Raw genomic sequence first — 17,140 nt, 5'->3', positions numbered from 1 at the left:
TAAAGGACAAGTTTATCTTTTACATAAAGATGCATCTATTCTGTAGACTATTTTGATAAAAAAATAATGTATAATATATAATTAAATATTAATCATAAATAAAAATTTGTCATGGTTTCGTGAAAATAATTAGATAGGAAAAGTGTTTAGAGTTTTGTTTGTTGTGGATGTTTAGTTACTTGGTTAAGTTAGCTATTGAAGTGAAAAGAGGGGTTGGTTGAGTATATTTGTGAGTGTTAATTAGTGGTTTTTTTTTGGTTTTTTTTAACCTATTCAGATTATATATTCCTAGGTTCACATTTCTCATTGGCATCATTCTATTCAATGCATTTGTCTACAAAAGTTTAGAATATTTTTGTAGTTTAACACTTAATTCATTGAGTGGATTTCTAATGAATACACTATTTTTTTGAAGTAATTGTTGATCTATATAAAGATCATTATGGATCTATATCACACTTGCATCATAATATTAAGATAACTTTCAATTTGATCTTGCTCATATTTCCAAAAGTACTAGTGAAAAATATATTTGAACAAAAAGTTGCTAGAATCACATATAATATTTTTAAATGTTTGGAGAAAACTATAAGCTCTACAATGTGTGTAAGTATGCAAGTACCATCTACTAATGAATTAATTCATTACAAGGTGCTTTGTATTTATTCTATTTTGATTATAGCAACCATTAAATAAATAATAATAATTTAAGTGAACCATAACTATTAAAAATAAATATTTATGTATTACAATGTTAAAGAAAGCATTAAAAAAAAAGAAAAATGAATAAATAAAAATATTGCATGGTAAATAAATAAAATTATTCAAGTGGTTGAGCTCAAATGATTTTCATGTTAAAATTTTGAATTTGGAATCCCTCAAAACTATCAACATTTCAACATCAATAAGACAAGGTTGTCCCTTAGCTTCCTTGTTTTATGTGCTCATTGCTAATGCCCTTGGATACCTTCTACATCATACTAAACAACAAAAAATTATCCATGGCATTTCTCTATCAGGTGATGAAGTGGCTTCAAATTCTCATTTTGTTGATGATATCTTATTATTTTCAAAATTCTCAAGAGGAGCTCAACTAACTCTTGAAATCTTAGACTTATACTATGCTTCTTTTGGCTCTCTAATTTCTCCTAATAAAACTAAATTTTGGATGACTTTAGTTGATCAATCACCCTCTTAGATTCCCTCCCAATGGAAATTCAACTATCATGGTGTGATCTCAAGAAACCTTGGCATCCCATTTATGATAGGAGTCTCATTGTTTGAAATGTTGAAATGGTTCATGCTCAAATTAAAAAGGAAGATTGAACATTGGTTAAACACATTTCTCTCAATGGTTGGTTCCATTCAAATTGCTAATTAAATTCTCATAGCCAACCATGTCTACATTTCATCTTGTTGGCTCCCTTCAAAAAATAGATATATTTCAACAAACACAATTGATTAGAAGGTTCTTGTGGGGAAGATGGAATAATAAAATACGACATGTTATTGCTTCATGGTCACATTGTATTCAACCAAAAAGAAAAGCGGGTTAGGACTGATTGACCCCTTTACACAAGGAGTTTTCCTAATTACCAAATGGATTAGAAGAAGTCTTCATGGAGTAGGACCTCCTAATTACCAAATGGATTAGAAGAAGTCTTCATGGAGAAGGACCGTTGAGGTCACTTATTAGACACTGAATTGCTACCGCTAGAGCCAACAATGCTTGGAAAGAAGTTGGGTGGAAAAATAAAATCATTATGGCAAGATAATTTCAACCTCAATCTTCTAGAAAACTTTTAAGCATATGGAAAGTGTAGCAGCTTGTGTTTCCCCTTCTTGAATGAAATGAATAAGATCTTAGCCATGAAATGAGCTTATCATCTTCATCTATTTGGTGGAATCAATTGATATGCTTTGATGATCAACTTGCTCTTTGTTCCCAATTTCAAAGTAAGATCTTATTCAAAAAAGGTGTCTTAGAATTTACGGACATTTGGGACTTCACCTCATCTACTTAGAAAAGAGACTTGCAACTTAAACAAGAGTTCAAACTTGTTAGACAGTTCAAATAACTAGAAGACAACTAAGAGGGGGGGTGAATCAGTTGTCTCAGATTATCAGAACCTTAAGCAATTTAAAAATTTAATACCAGAACCCAAAACATTAATACTGTAATGCTTAAACCAAATACCAAAATAGTAGATAAACCAATTAAGCATAAACAATAATCAGAGACTAGATACCATCCATATGACAATAATATTTGTACGTGGAAAACCCGGTAAAGGGAAAAACCATAGTGGGAAGCCTACCCACAGTCAGATAATACTTTTGTAGTAAGTATGTGAATTACAATTGAGGGGCGTGCATTTGCAGGAAGGCCAACAACCTAGAGCGCACTGCTCATCACAAAAGGAGTCTCACTAACTACATAGAAATCCAGACTATAATATGGAAGAATGAATGAACTGCAAAGATGGCATCTCCTATACCTGAATACAATTTTGGTTAAGCTTAATACTAGAGGACTAAATCCTCTTACATAAACCCAACTCGATCTCCAATTATCGATCAAATCCTCTGCCTGAATGATATTACATTATTCACACATTACATATCCATATGTCTTTCCTATATACTGATATCATCTACAATGAGATCTTACATCATATATATATAAACCCTCGACCATAAACAATCAGGTCGACCACCAGAAAATAAACCAATTACATAATTACAAAACATGTCGGCCTTAGGCCAAACAAATAATATCCAACCCATAAGACATCTCAAAAAGACATCGAGAGGTCTAATCCACACGTTACATTAAGCCGGTCCGTAACCTAGATACACCGAGACCTAATATAGGTCCATACACACCAAAGCAATAATCCCAATCCACCAAGTCTCGAACATGATCACCATCAACATCTTGAATCTCCACCAGAAGCCACACTAATACCACTTATGCATATCATCAAAGATCTTCATCAAAGCTTTGTTGATGAAACCCTCGCCGAAACCACAAACCAAGCTTCCAAGCAAACAAGATAGCATCTGATCACCAGAACAAAAACCAACTGCCTGAATATGAACATGAGTAAGCCAATTCCATAACCAAAACATACCAGAGTATACCTGATCATGCACGATCCAAACCAACCAGAAACCACACAACCTAATGGGGCCAGAAGAGTGCCAGTAAAGCATCCAAAATAGCTAGTGTTGACATCAATGACAAAACATCAATGCAACACATAATCAATTCCTTCAAATGGCCAACAATCTCCCCCTTTGGCATTGATAGAAACACTAGATGTGAAAAACATCTAAGTACCAAGAAATTCCAAACAAGTCTCCCCCAATGGAAGACAACCAACAATCTCCCACTCAAAGATATAGCAATTAAATTCTGAAATAAAAACCAAACTCCCCATGTGAATGATATCTCTGTAAATCTTCATTTTACACATATATATATCCCCATAATGTATACAAATCCTTAAGTTTTTCACATCAATATCTCTCCCCTTTGACATCAATGCCAAAAATCTAGCAAAAATATCAAAGAAAAAATAAAAATTACTAAAACATAAGGATAACTACTCCCCCTAAGCAGTATCATTAGTAATAGAATGAATAATATCTCTAATAATACATACTGGACTGATGCCAAAAAGCATTAATCAGTTCTCTGTCAGAGGGGCAGAAACCCCTAGCCTGTCTCTTAGGTACTCAAATGATTCTTTAGATAAAGGTTTAGTGAAAATATCTAAAATCTGCCCTTTAGTGTTCACATAAACCAATATAACTTCATTTTCTTCCACCTTCTCCTTCAAAAAGTTATACTTGATAGATATGTGCTTTATCTTAGAGTGAAATACTAGATTCTTTGATATGTCAATAGCAACAAAGTTATCATAGTGAATAACTACAGGTCCAATGTAATTCACTTTGATATCCTTCAACATTTTCTTCATCCATAGAACCTATGTACAGTTAGTACCAGCAATAACATACTTAGCTTCAACTGTAGACAAATAAGTACATGATTGTTTCTTGTTGATCCATAAAACCAACTTCTTTCCACGAAATAAAGCTCCACCGGAAGTGCTTTTCCAGTAATGAACATCTCCAACCCAATTAGCATTTGTATATGCACATAATGTAAAGTCATCATCCTTAGGGTACCACAAACCATATTCAGATGTACCTTGCAAGTATCTAAAAATATTTTTCACCGCACTCTCATGATTTTCTCTAGGATCACTCTGAAATCTAGATGCAATACAAACATCATTCATTATGTCAGACCTAGTCTCAGTCAAATAAAGTAGACCTCTAATCACAAATTTGTATCTTTTAGGATTTACGAGTGCAAAAACATCTTTCCTTGCCAATTTCTCACTTGTATCCATAGGACTACTTACTAGTTTAGAATCTCCCATACCAAATTTATTCAACAATTCCCTAGCATACTTAGTTTGACAGATTAAAAAACCTTAATTAGTTCGAGTAATCTACTAACCTAAGAAAAAATTCATTTCCCCAATCATAGACATTTCAAATTCTTTCTCCATATTCTTAGAAAATTCTATGCACAACTTATCTTCACCTCCAAAAATGATGTCATCAACAAATACTTCAATAATCAATATATCATCATCAATGATCTTATAATATAAATTATTGTTGGCATTACCCTTAGTAAAACCAAGCTTCAAAAGATATTTATCCAACCTTGCATACCAAGCTCTAGGTCCCTGTTTCAATCCATACAAAGCTTTCCTTAGCCTGCAAACCATGTTTGTATCACCTGAAAGTGAAAAAACATCAGGTTGCTCAATATAAAGTTCCTCATCAAGGTCCCCATTCAGAAATGCACACTTAACATCCATATGATAAACCTTGTAGTTTTTATGGGTAGCATAGGCAATAAATAATCTTACATCTTCAATCCTAGATACAGATGCAAAATTCTCACCATATTCAATTCCTTCCTTCTGAGAATATCCTTTACAAACCAATCTAGCCTTATTCCTTACAACTTGACCATCCTCATTAATTTATTCCTAAAAACCCATCCAGTTTTAATAACATTCTTATTTTTTAGGTCAGGGAACTAAAGTCAATGTGTTATTCTTCTCAATTTGATCTAATTCTTCTTCAATAGCTTTCAACAAACATTCATCTTTACATGCTTCAATTACTGATACCAGTTCAACTTGAGAAAATAAACATACCTCATTACTTGCTAGTCTTCTTCTTGTCATCACTCCAATTTTATTCTCCCCAATGATCTAATCTTCTGAATGATTCAATCTCACATACTTAGGAATCTTCTGAATCTCTATTCCTCTTCCCGGTTCTTCAGTTGTTGTTGAATTTTTTGATACTGCCGCAATAACTGGTTCAACATTGTATTCTGGTAAAGGTGCTACTGATTCAGATATAATCATTTCCACCACCAGTTCTTGTTCATAAACTCTAATTTGACTTCTATTTAGCTCATCCACCTTGACATTAGTGCTCTCCACAATTCTCTGCAATCTCTTGTTATAACATCTATATGCTTTACTTTCATTAGAATAACCAAGAAATATTCCTTCATCACATCTAAGATCAAATTTCCCAATGATATCATCTCTCTTGATATAACATTTACTACCAAAGATTCTGAAATATAACTAAAGGTGTATTGCCAAACCATAATTCATAAGGTGTCTTACCGGTTCCTCCTTTGATATGTACTTTGTTGAATGTATAGACTCTTGTTCTTACTACTTCTCTCCAGTAGATGTGAGGTAGACTAGCTTTCATCATCATTGTTCTAGCAGCGTCAAAGATAGTTCTATTCTTCCTTTCTACAACTCCATTCTGCTGAGGTGTCCGGGGAGCAGAAAATTGTCTCCTTATACCATGCTTCTCACAAAAGTTATTAAGCTCACCGGATGTGAATTCTCCATCATGATTTGATCTCAAATATTTTATCTTCAATCTCTTCTCAGTTTCCACTTTAGCCTTAAATATCTAAACTTCTCAAAAACCTCATATTTCTCCCTTAGAAAAGTAACCCACATCATTCTAGAATAATCATCAATGATTAGTATGAAATATCTATCAACTTGAAAACTTTTAACTCTAGCAAGGCCACACAAATCGGTATGAATAAGATCAAGAACATCATTAGATTTATCTTGTATACTCTTAAAAGAGGTTCTCACATATTTTCCCATTTGACATTCTTTACATGTACCAGATTATAGGGCTTAACAATCTTAGGTATATCTCTAACTGCCTTAGTTGAACTGATCTTTACAATGTAATCAAAATTCACATGACATAGCCTCTTATGCCATAGCCAACTCTCATCAATTTGTGCAATCAAACATGTTTTCTCACCAGAATTCAAATGAAATATATTACCTTTTGTCTATGTACCAGTTGCAATATCCAAACCAGATCTATTAATGATTTTGCATTTTCCATCCTTGAACTATAATTGAAATCCCTTATCCACCAATTGTCCTACACTCAAAAGATTATGCTTCAAACCTTCAACAAAATAAACATTATCAGTATTTTGCTTACCATCCAATTATATAATTCCTTTTCCTTTGATCATACATGATTTGTCATCTCCATATTTAACTAGACCACCATCACATTCTTGCAAAGATAGAAACTTCCCTTTATCTCCAGTCATATGATGTGAACAACCACTATCAATTACCCATTCATCCTTGTCTTCAATTTTAGTAGCAAGTTCCTTCTCTTCAGGTATATTCTCTTCTAGTGTCAGAACATCTTCCTTGATAGCTAGGAACACCCATTCCCTCCCATTGCCGAAATCACTAGTAGAGTCTTTTGTTGGTTCATCATCAAAATCAATCACACCTTCCTCATCCGCTATGTAGCATGATTTATTTCTTTTTTTCTTGTACTTATACTTTTTCTAATATCCAGGGTTAGGCTTAAATGATCTTCTAACTCTTTCTTCAAATCTTGAATTCCTTTCAGGACATCTATATGCAAAATGACAAATCTTATTACATGCAAAACATTTAAAAGGTTCTTTTCCTTCATACTTCCTACCAGTCCTTTAGGTACTCTTCTAGCAAATAGTTCTTCAATTTTCTTAAACTCATCATCTTCTCTCTTCATATCTATTGGTGTAAATAATTATTCATCTTGGATATTATTACACTATACTTAAGTTTACTTAGGTACATGCATTTAATAGTAGTTTGGGTATGAGACACTTGGGTGTGTGTGCCACAATGGGATAGTGTGTGTAGGAGAATTTCAACATTTTACCATGTGTTTATCTTATTACTACTCTATCATATCCACTGATTGTCGAGTAATAATTCCACCTTCAGTGGGCAATCCACCTCATGTGGAATATTTTATTGTTTCTCCTACCTACCCACACCTATTTCTTACCTACCCTTGTTTCTTATTGAGCCACATGTCATGTTTGTGTGATCACATATCCATAAGTGTTTCCTATATAAGGAGGCTCATCTACATTGTTTGTACGAAAATTCATTGAACATCTTGTAATGATCCAGTTGATCATATTTTGCATCTTGATAGAATATAATTTATTCCCATCATATATTTTGTCTCTCTTATTTATGCTTTCTGTTGCCTCTAGATCTTGTTAATTCTCATATGGTATCAGAGCCATTAGAGTGTCATTGGTTTGCCAATTGAGAGAAATTTGATGTTTTGCATTTTGGAGCTTTCTATTGCAAGTTATTATTGGATCTTGTTGGGTCAAATCTGAGGTCACCATTGGATTGAGGAGGTTTGAAAAATTAAGAATCGCCTATTGTTTTGTCAAAATCTGACATCTAAGGTCAAATCTAGAGTCATTTGAAGGTGGAGGGTGGTGACTTATCCCGGCAGTGATCTGCAATTTTGGAGCATTTTTTGCCAAATCCATCATCACCATTGCGCTCAGAAGGCCCAAAAAACCCAAGATCGACTATCAATTCATTGAAATCAGCCTCTGTTACCCCGAGTTGAATTTTTTTTCCCTCCTGGCCTGTCGTACGGACTTGCAGGTATAGGTCTGAAATTTTTTTTATTTTTTCTGTTTATTTATTTTTGCAAAATAAAAAAATAAACAAAATTAATTTTTATTAGTTTGGGGGGGGGTTCCTTATTGGCCTGCAAGCATACCTGCGGGTACCATAGGCCACTTGCAACTTGCGGCTCGTAGGTGTACCTACAAGTTTTTTTTATTTAAAAAAAAAAAAAGCCTTTTTTTCATTTTTTGTCTTTATTTTCTAATTAAGTTTTTTTGGGGGGCATAATACATTTTTTTTTTTAGATTTTAAAAATATTTTAAAAACACAAATACTAGGGAATAAGTCAAATTGGGAACACAATTTTTTCTTGTCACTTCATACCTGTCTTCCAGTGCTTCCAACCAACAGTCAAGGGGGGGGGGGGGGGGGTTGATTTTCTCCTTTATATCTCTTGGCCACATCCCAATCAAAGGCGTCTTTTTCTACAGTATTCTATAGGGCTTCTTGGTGGCATCGTTTTCATGTTTCCAAATTTGCACTATCATGTTGTATGCTCTTGCGTGAGCAATGTTGTACTCGCACTAACATAAAGTGCCACACCTCTTTATATCATGTTTTTGTTGACTATTTGATGTATTCCTCTTGTACACATAGATTAGGAATATCTTGTGAGACTTGGTACATAGCTCCCATGAGACTTATAGATTGTACCAATATTTTTTCCATTTATGAGTATCCAGATGATGCTCAAAGCAGGTTGTCTCCATGCCTGATCTTTATTTTGTTGCAGCAAGTGATTCATTGTCATCGACTTGGTACCTAGTTTTGCCACACTTTGACATTATTGGTGCAATATTGACTCTCTTTCTTCCTTATGGGTAGGTATTTTGGTCATCATCATTGGACCATCTTTGTAGGAGATTCAACATTGAAGGGGGGCTTCACGGTCTCTTCTTCTCATCATTGAGAGAAATGTGTGCTTTTTTCATTTCTCTTTTGGGAGAGAGTTTTTTCCCATTAGGTTTTTCTCTCTTTCTCCATTCATGGGAGATTGCATTTGCATTTGTACATGGGTACCTAACATGGCCACGTAGCCAGGACCCATCTTGCATTGCTTAGTCGTGTATACACCTAAAAATGGTCTGAAGATAATTAATTGAATAAGCAATTATTTAATTAATCTCCCTCCCCAATTTAATTGAATTCACCAACAATTTGATTAAATCCTCCACTTTCATCTACTTATTAATAAATCTAAGGATTTATTAAATAGGTTCATCTCACTAATCTCCTTTGATTAATTAATTCAAATTAATTAATTCCTTCCATCAAAATCATTTCTTCTAACCATTTAATTAATTAAAACAAATCAATTATGAGTTATTGAAATTAATTAGCCTTTTCCTATTAATTGAATTTCTAAATTCAAATTCTCCTAACATTTAACCACCTAACCTAACCATTCCTAAACCTAACCCATTATACCTACCCACATGTTCCCTTTCATCCAACCTATTCTAGAACCTTTGTGACACTTGTCACTAAGTGTTCCCTTTCATCCAACCTCTTCTAGAAGCCTCTTGACACTTGTCACCATAGAGATGACAGATGTTCCCTTTAGTCCAACCCCTTTGCCAACCTCCTCCAGTTTAACCATTGATATCTTCAAATCAATCTTGACCATTGATTCCTGCCACCTCACCCCTAGCCTTGGGAAATCCTATAAATAGACCCCATTTTGGAGCAATAATGGTCCCAATTCATATCATTTGATCATCCCATATCATCTCATCTCATGCATTGTTACTATAGGCATCTAGCTTATAGCTTATCATTTTAGAAATGTTATCATGCTCAATTTTAGCTTAATCTCATCTTCATTCTAGCCTATTTTCTAGAATCATGTAGCTTAATCATGCTATTCTTGCTAGATCGTTCATCTTCATCATTCAAATCCTCCATCTAAGTGTAGTCAAGTCACTAGAATTTGCATAACAAGATCTAAAAGCAAAATTCATACTCGCATTTACTAGGAGGTGATAGATCGCTTAGTTGTGGTTTTATCTTTCTTTGATTTAAATTCACTAACCATGCTTGTAATGATCTATTGAGTGCATTGTGTTTATAGGTATAGGTACAATTTCATAGAGCACAACATTTTGGCACCCACCATGGGACTGGAATCATCACTTTTGGCCTCTTAATTTTCAAAAAACTTTATCTCTGTCTGGCTCTGGTTCAGAAATTCATATGAGTTGCCTTTTTAGCTCGTACGAACTTCCTTTTATCCTAGGATGACATCTCATACTAGGTATAAATCTATGTCATACGAGGTTTTATGTTGCAAATTCTTTATTCGTACTAGGTCTAAAGCTGTGTCTTACGAGTCTATTTCTTACAAATTCTTTACTCGTACTAATCACAATTATGTGTCGTATGATCTGGTTTTTGGCTTGTGTCAGAGGTCTAAATATTTGTCATACTATTTGATAAATCATGTCATACGAGTTTTTGCATATGTGATTTTTTGATAAATTGCATGATGATTGATGAAGATACACTTGTCAAAGACATAATTCAAAAACCAATCAATGATTACTAATGGATATATTTTGTAGGTTGCCTATGAATTTGACTAAACTTTGAGTATTCATGTAAATTTTCTAGGCACACTTCAATTTGGGCTAAGAAATGAATGATTATGTCTTTTGTGTCTTTGATGATAGGCAAGTATGATCTCACCTTTCTTAGGTGATAAAAAAGATAGACTCATCTTTTGCTTTCATTATTGTATTTCTTTAGCAAGCTTGTCCTCCCAAGGAGTAATAACTCTTAGCCATTAAGGTCGGTGAGAGGGGAACGACCTAAGTGGGAATGGCTAATGCCAAGTAATCAAACCCACTATAAAATAAATATGTTCTTGATGAAAATCAAGACAGTGGCAGTGCTCAGGAATATCTCTCCTCCATACCTTCGGGTATATCAAACCTTGGTTTTCAAGGCTGGGAGACTTGTTAATCGAGTTTATACCTTGACGTGCCAAACGGATCCCTTACTAGTTCTAGTTAAGGTAGAAGCTACTCGATTCACCTCTGAAAGGGTGATAATCTTTGTGCAAGAGAGATAGTAACTCTCTCAAGACAATTGCCATGTCGTGCCCCCATTACCGTTTGGAGTCAGATAATATGGCATTGAGAATCCATTGCGTGAGACTCAACGTTCATATTTTGATTAGCTATTGGGTTTGTACCTAAGTCAGCAAGCAAAGGTTTTCATTCTCATCCAACTTCCTTAGGGTTTAGCATGCTTGGAGTCATTTATCACATCATGTGTTTGCTGTGTATTCATCCCTAAATAGACAAATTATACATCCAAAAAATGGAAGACATAAGCAAAACATTTAACTTCAGTTATCAAAAATTTAACCAAACAAACATTTTTTTATCTCTGTCTAGTTATCTGTCGTACGAGTTAGGGTCTTTGTCATATGAACCTGTTTGCATTAAATTTTTTGTCATGCTACACAATATTCTGTGTCGTATGAGTCAGCTATTTTGTCATATGGTTCAGAAAAGTGTGTCATACGAGCCTCTTCTTGTTACATGAAAACTTTTTCTTTATCGTACAAACTCATATCTTGTGTCATTCTAAACTACATATCTAGTCGTACGAAACTCTGCATTTGTCAGTCCAGAGCTATGTCCTACATGCTTGTTTCAGATTTATCATTTCTGCCTAATAAATTTGCGGTAAACATAAACACCTATTATTTGTCAGTCTGTGCTTAGATTGTCTTCTTGGTTTTCTTGATCAAGTTATCACCCATCAAAATCAAACTCTAGAAGATAAACACCCCAAGATTTTCAAGTGCTCACCCTCAACAAGTTCAAGATCTAAACATCTCAAAGTGCATTATCACCCTCTTTGATAAACTGATCACTCAAACATAGTTTCTCATCAGGATCAATCATCCTTTATCACAAAACTGAAATGTTTGGTCAAGATAATTTTGTCCCACATCATAGGGTATATCATTCCTACTGGACTTGGTTCTTATCAAATCATAACAATTGCACTCCTAAACCAAAGATCGAAAAACTTGCAAACTTTTACACACTTGAATTCTCTTTTAGTGTCATATCACTTTATTGCCTTGAAATTGACTATTGATCACTTATCAAAACAACCATTTGGACAATCGAATACTAGCAAAATAACACACGTGTATGCCTGTTCTAACTAGAGCTCAGAGACAAAAAATTGCAGAGACTAAAATCAAAACATTGGAAACAAATATAATCATGGAACATGAAGAGGAAATACAAGTTGAAGGAGAAATAACAGACCAAAACATCAGAGACATCAAGAAAGATCCCCAATTCGATAAATTTATGCAAAAATTGTTGGAGGAAGAAAAAGAAAAATATTTTCTAATGTTAGCCAAATCTGGTGCTACACTCCCTCAAGACTTTGATATAAACAAATTGACACAAAAGAAAAGTGATCCTCCTAGTAACAAACAATATGAGGACATCTTTGGTCTCAAAATGAATGACACATCAATTCCTTGTAACACCCGAACCAATGAAGAGACTTACATTCCCAAAAGAGATGAAGTAGAAATTTTGAATAACATTCAACCCAATGAAGATACAAGAAGAACTAAGGATGAACCAAGAAGAGACTATTCTTGAAAAGCTTAATTGGACTAGCTATGGAATGGTTCTCCAAACTTCCACCTGGAATCAGATCATTTTCAGAGTTGGCAGATAAGTTTGTTTCACAATACTCTTATAATATACAACATGAAGTAACCATGCTAGACTTGTGTAATGCCAAACAAAAGAGTGAAGAACCTTTCATGACATTTTTTACAATGATGGAGACAGCTAGCTTCGCGGGTATCCTTGTACTGTGCCAGAATACGAAAAAATGGACATATTCATTAACAACTTAAACTATCAAATGAGTTATCACTTAAAAATTCAAGGAAATCAAAGTTTTAGAAAAATGGTTGATAATGGAATCGGAATGGAAGAAGTCATGATAAAGAAAGGTGAATTGAAAATATACAAAGAAGGAGTCTATCCTCCTAATAACAACAATAACAACAATCACAATGACAAGCCAAAGTTTTGGAATAGAAATCAAAATGTAGTTAATGATGGAATAGTAGATAACAATAATGTAAAACCAAAGCAACCAGTTTTCAGTTTATCTACTCACTCAGCAGTTGCACAACATAACAACAATCACCAAAGAGCAACTATTAAAACTTTCTTTCGAAGACAATTTACATACATTGGTGAACCCCTGGGGTCAGCATTAAAAACGCTTATCACAAACAAATTGATTTATTTACCAGAAGAAAGGAACTACAAACATCAAATAAAACCACATTGGTGGAATGATAATCAATATTGTGATTTCCATCGAAACAAGGGGCATCTCACTGATAATTGTCAGAAGTTGAAACATGTCATACAAGAATTAATTGATAATGGTGTAATAACTGTGGATGGACATACAACAAATGAATCTCATACCGCCTTTAAAACTCCGCTTCCAAACTATGAGAAAGGTGAGTCATCAACAACAAACAATGGTAAGGGTAAAGAAAAGGTAAACTATGCTCATACATATGACAATGTGGTGAATGTGATTGTAGTTAAAGAAAAACAAAATCCAGAACATGCTCATGCTATCACAAGAAGCAAAGCCAAAGTTGTTTTTCTGAGTCCTACAACAAATGCATCATCCACTATAGCAAAACAATACAATCTAGTGGAACAATTGCAGAAAACACCTGCCCAAATATCAATCTTGGAACTTTTAAAACTTTCACCCGTACACAAAGAAATCATGGAAAAATCATTAGTAGATACCAGAGTATCCAAAGATCTTGATATCAACCAATTCCAAACTATGGTGGGATACCTCACAACCCCTCATTGCTTATCATTCATTGAAGAAGATGACATGTCCTTGCAACATATTCACAATGCTCCCTTGCATATTGAAGTCCTTATTCACAAAACATGAGTCAAGCGTGTTCTAATAGACGGTGGAGCTGGCCTAAATATCTATTCATTGAGTCTTGTTCGTGCCTTAGGATATTCAAAATGTGCAGTTGATGTCTAGAAAAAGATCACCATAAAAGCCTATGATGAAGAAGAACATTCCTCCAAGGGAATTGTGATACTACCTATTTGAGTGGGACCTCTACAAAAAGACACATCATGCCAAGTTCTAGACTTGGACTTATCATATAATGTACTCCTAGGGAGACCATGGATACATGACTTACAAGCTGTACCATCAACATATCATCAATATGTCAAATTTCCCTATGAGGGACAAGAAATCACAATCTCTGCAGATGCAAATCCATTCCAATACTGTAGCAATCTAAAAATGGCTCAAGAAGTAATTGTTCCACATAATAGGGAGGCAACAACGTTAAACACACAATCTAAGGAACAATCATTTGCATCTATTTTATCAAGCATGGAAAAACAAATGCAGCTAAGAGACCGAGGGAATTGAGAATACTCAATATTACAATTACCACTTTCTCATAAATCCTTTGGAAAACCATCAAACTCTAAACAACAACCAATTGTGAAACATCTTCTGATATTTGATAGAGCATTCATTAGCGCTGGAACCTTATCAGAGGAGACAAAAGACAAAGATGTGCTATAGTGGCTATACAAAGATGAAGAAGTTCAACAAAAGGTCAACAATGTCAGAATACCTACAGAAAAATATGGAAAAGGATTCAACATTCTCCGAAGGATGGCATACACTAGAACATGCCCTATAGGAAAAAGAAAAGAAGGTATCTTAGAACCTATTCAACCTCATATTCAGCAGACTACAGACAAAATAAGTCTAGGACATGTCACTCTACCAGAAGACGCATCTTTTAGTCAACAACAAGAGGAATATGCAAATAGACAAGAACAACTGGCAATTGAAAGAGAAGAAGAATCAGCTAAGCAACAAACACAAGCAAACATGAAATGGGAAAAGAAGCAATATTCAAATCACCAAGAGAAACAAATTGCAGATATCTCTCAAGCAACATCAAATCTCAGTCAAAACAGACATGAACCTAGTACTGATCAAGGGGAACTCATAGCAAGATTGATAGAACTCAATCTCAGTCCTGAAGAAGTTGAATACGAAAGAAGGAAAGATATAACTAGAAAAGAATAAGAAAGGCTATATGACCAAATTTGTAGATTACGGGCTACTAGTGATACAGATTCTATTGAATAGGAATGGGATTCCTATCACTCTGCAGAATTAGCTGAAGAAAATTGCTTTGAAGAAGATATAGGAGTCGATGTAGTTCACACATATGCAGAACAAACATCAGGAACTATTTCACTTGAATTAGAATCACATATGGCTAACATGGACTTAACCGAGGACGATTAGGAACTTCTTATGCGAAGTCATTCTAGTGAGAGTACCATTCTAGACATTGATATACATACTGAAAACTTTAATATATCTATCATGACCCTTGATATCTTTGAAACATCTCAACCTGAAGATCCCTTTCCTTTAATACACCCTGAGCTTATTGATTGGGAAAATGAAGGACATACTGCCATTAATACCTTTCCAAATGACCATGCCATATCTATATATCTTAATGCAATCAAACCCGTAACAACTTCCACCAAGAATCTCAGCAACGCATCTTCCAGTCAAGTGGGTGCTAAATCTCCTATTCGCAAAAGTGAAAATAAAGAAAACAATATCAAGTCTAATGCTGAAAACCATTTCTTGGCAACAATAGACCAAGAAAAAGTAAAAATAAAGGACACATCTAACTGCAAAAACCTCCTTGAGGCACTGGAAGATGGGAGATTTGACACTTTACTTGAGCACTATCAAGAAAGGTCATCCATTTTGATCGAACCAACAAAGGTAGTTAACATTGGCACAACAAAGCAACCAAAGATCTTACATCCGACAACATCTCTATCAGAGGTAGAAATGCAACAATATGTGAAATTCTTCAAATGACGGCAAATTAATTTTGCTTGGTCATATGCAGACATGCCAGGGTTGGATCTAGAGCTTATTATGCATCACTTGAATGTCAATCCAAGAGCCAAACCAGTCAAACAAAAATTAAGAAAGATGCATCCTCATATTGCTCTTCTAGTCAAGGCAGAACTAAAGAAATTACTCGATGTAGGATTCATCAGGCCTGTAGCTTATCCTCAATGGGTATCCAACATCATTCCTATTTCAAAACCAGATAAAAGCATCAGACTATGCACAAACTTCAGAGATCTTAATAACGTGTGTCCAAAGGATGACTTTTCTTTCCCTAACATTGACATCATTGTAGATTTAACTGCTGGACAATCCATGTTTTCTCTAATGGATGGTTTCTCCAGATACAATTAGATCAAAATAGCACCTGAAGATCAAGAAAAGACAACTTTCACATGTCCATTGGGTACTTTCTATTGGAATGTCACGCCTTTTGGACCAAAGAACGTTGATGCTACATATCAAAGAGCTATGACAACTATATTTCATGACATGATGCATACATTCATGGAAGACTATGTGGATGACATATTGGCTAAATCATACAACAGAGAAGAACATATAGAGATACTAGAAAAGATCTTTGACAGGTTATAACAATACAAGCTACGGCTAAACCCTAAGAAATCTGCCTTTGGTATAACTTCAAGAAAGCTATTGGGATACATTATTTCAGCAAGAGGAATCAAAGTAGATCTAGCTAAGGTTAAAGCGATCATGGAAATGGCATCTCCCAAGAATATCAGTAAACTAAGATCACTACAAGGACGACTACAATCAATCAGTAGATTTGTTGCTCAACTAGCAGATAAATGTCAACCATTTACACATCTATTGCACAAACATGTTAATTTCAAATGGGACCATCAGTGTGAAGAAGCATTCAACAAAATCAAGGCATATCTCATGCAACCACATGTTCTAATGTCACCAATTCTAGGAAAGCCATTATTACTCTATGTTACAACTACTGAAACATCATTAGGAGTTTTGCTTGCACAACAGGATAATGAAGG

The sequence above is a fragment of the Cryptomeria japonica genome, chromosome 11 (genome assembly GCF_030272615.1).
Source record: "Cryptomeria japonica chromosome 11, Sugi_1.0, whole genome shotgun sequence".
Classification (NCBI taxonomy): domain Eukaryota; kingdom Viridiplantae; phylum Streptophyta; class Pinopsida; order Cupressales; family Cupressaceae; genus Cryptomeria; species Cryptomeria japonica.
This window is presented reverse-complemented; position numbering follows the sequence as displayed.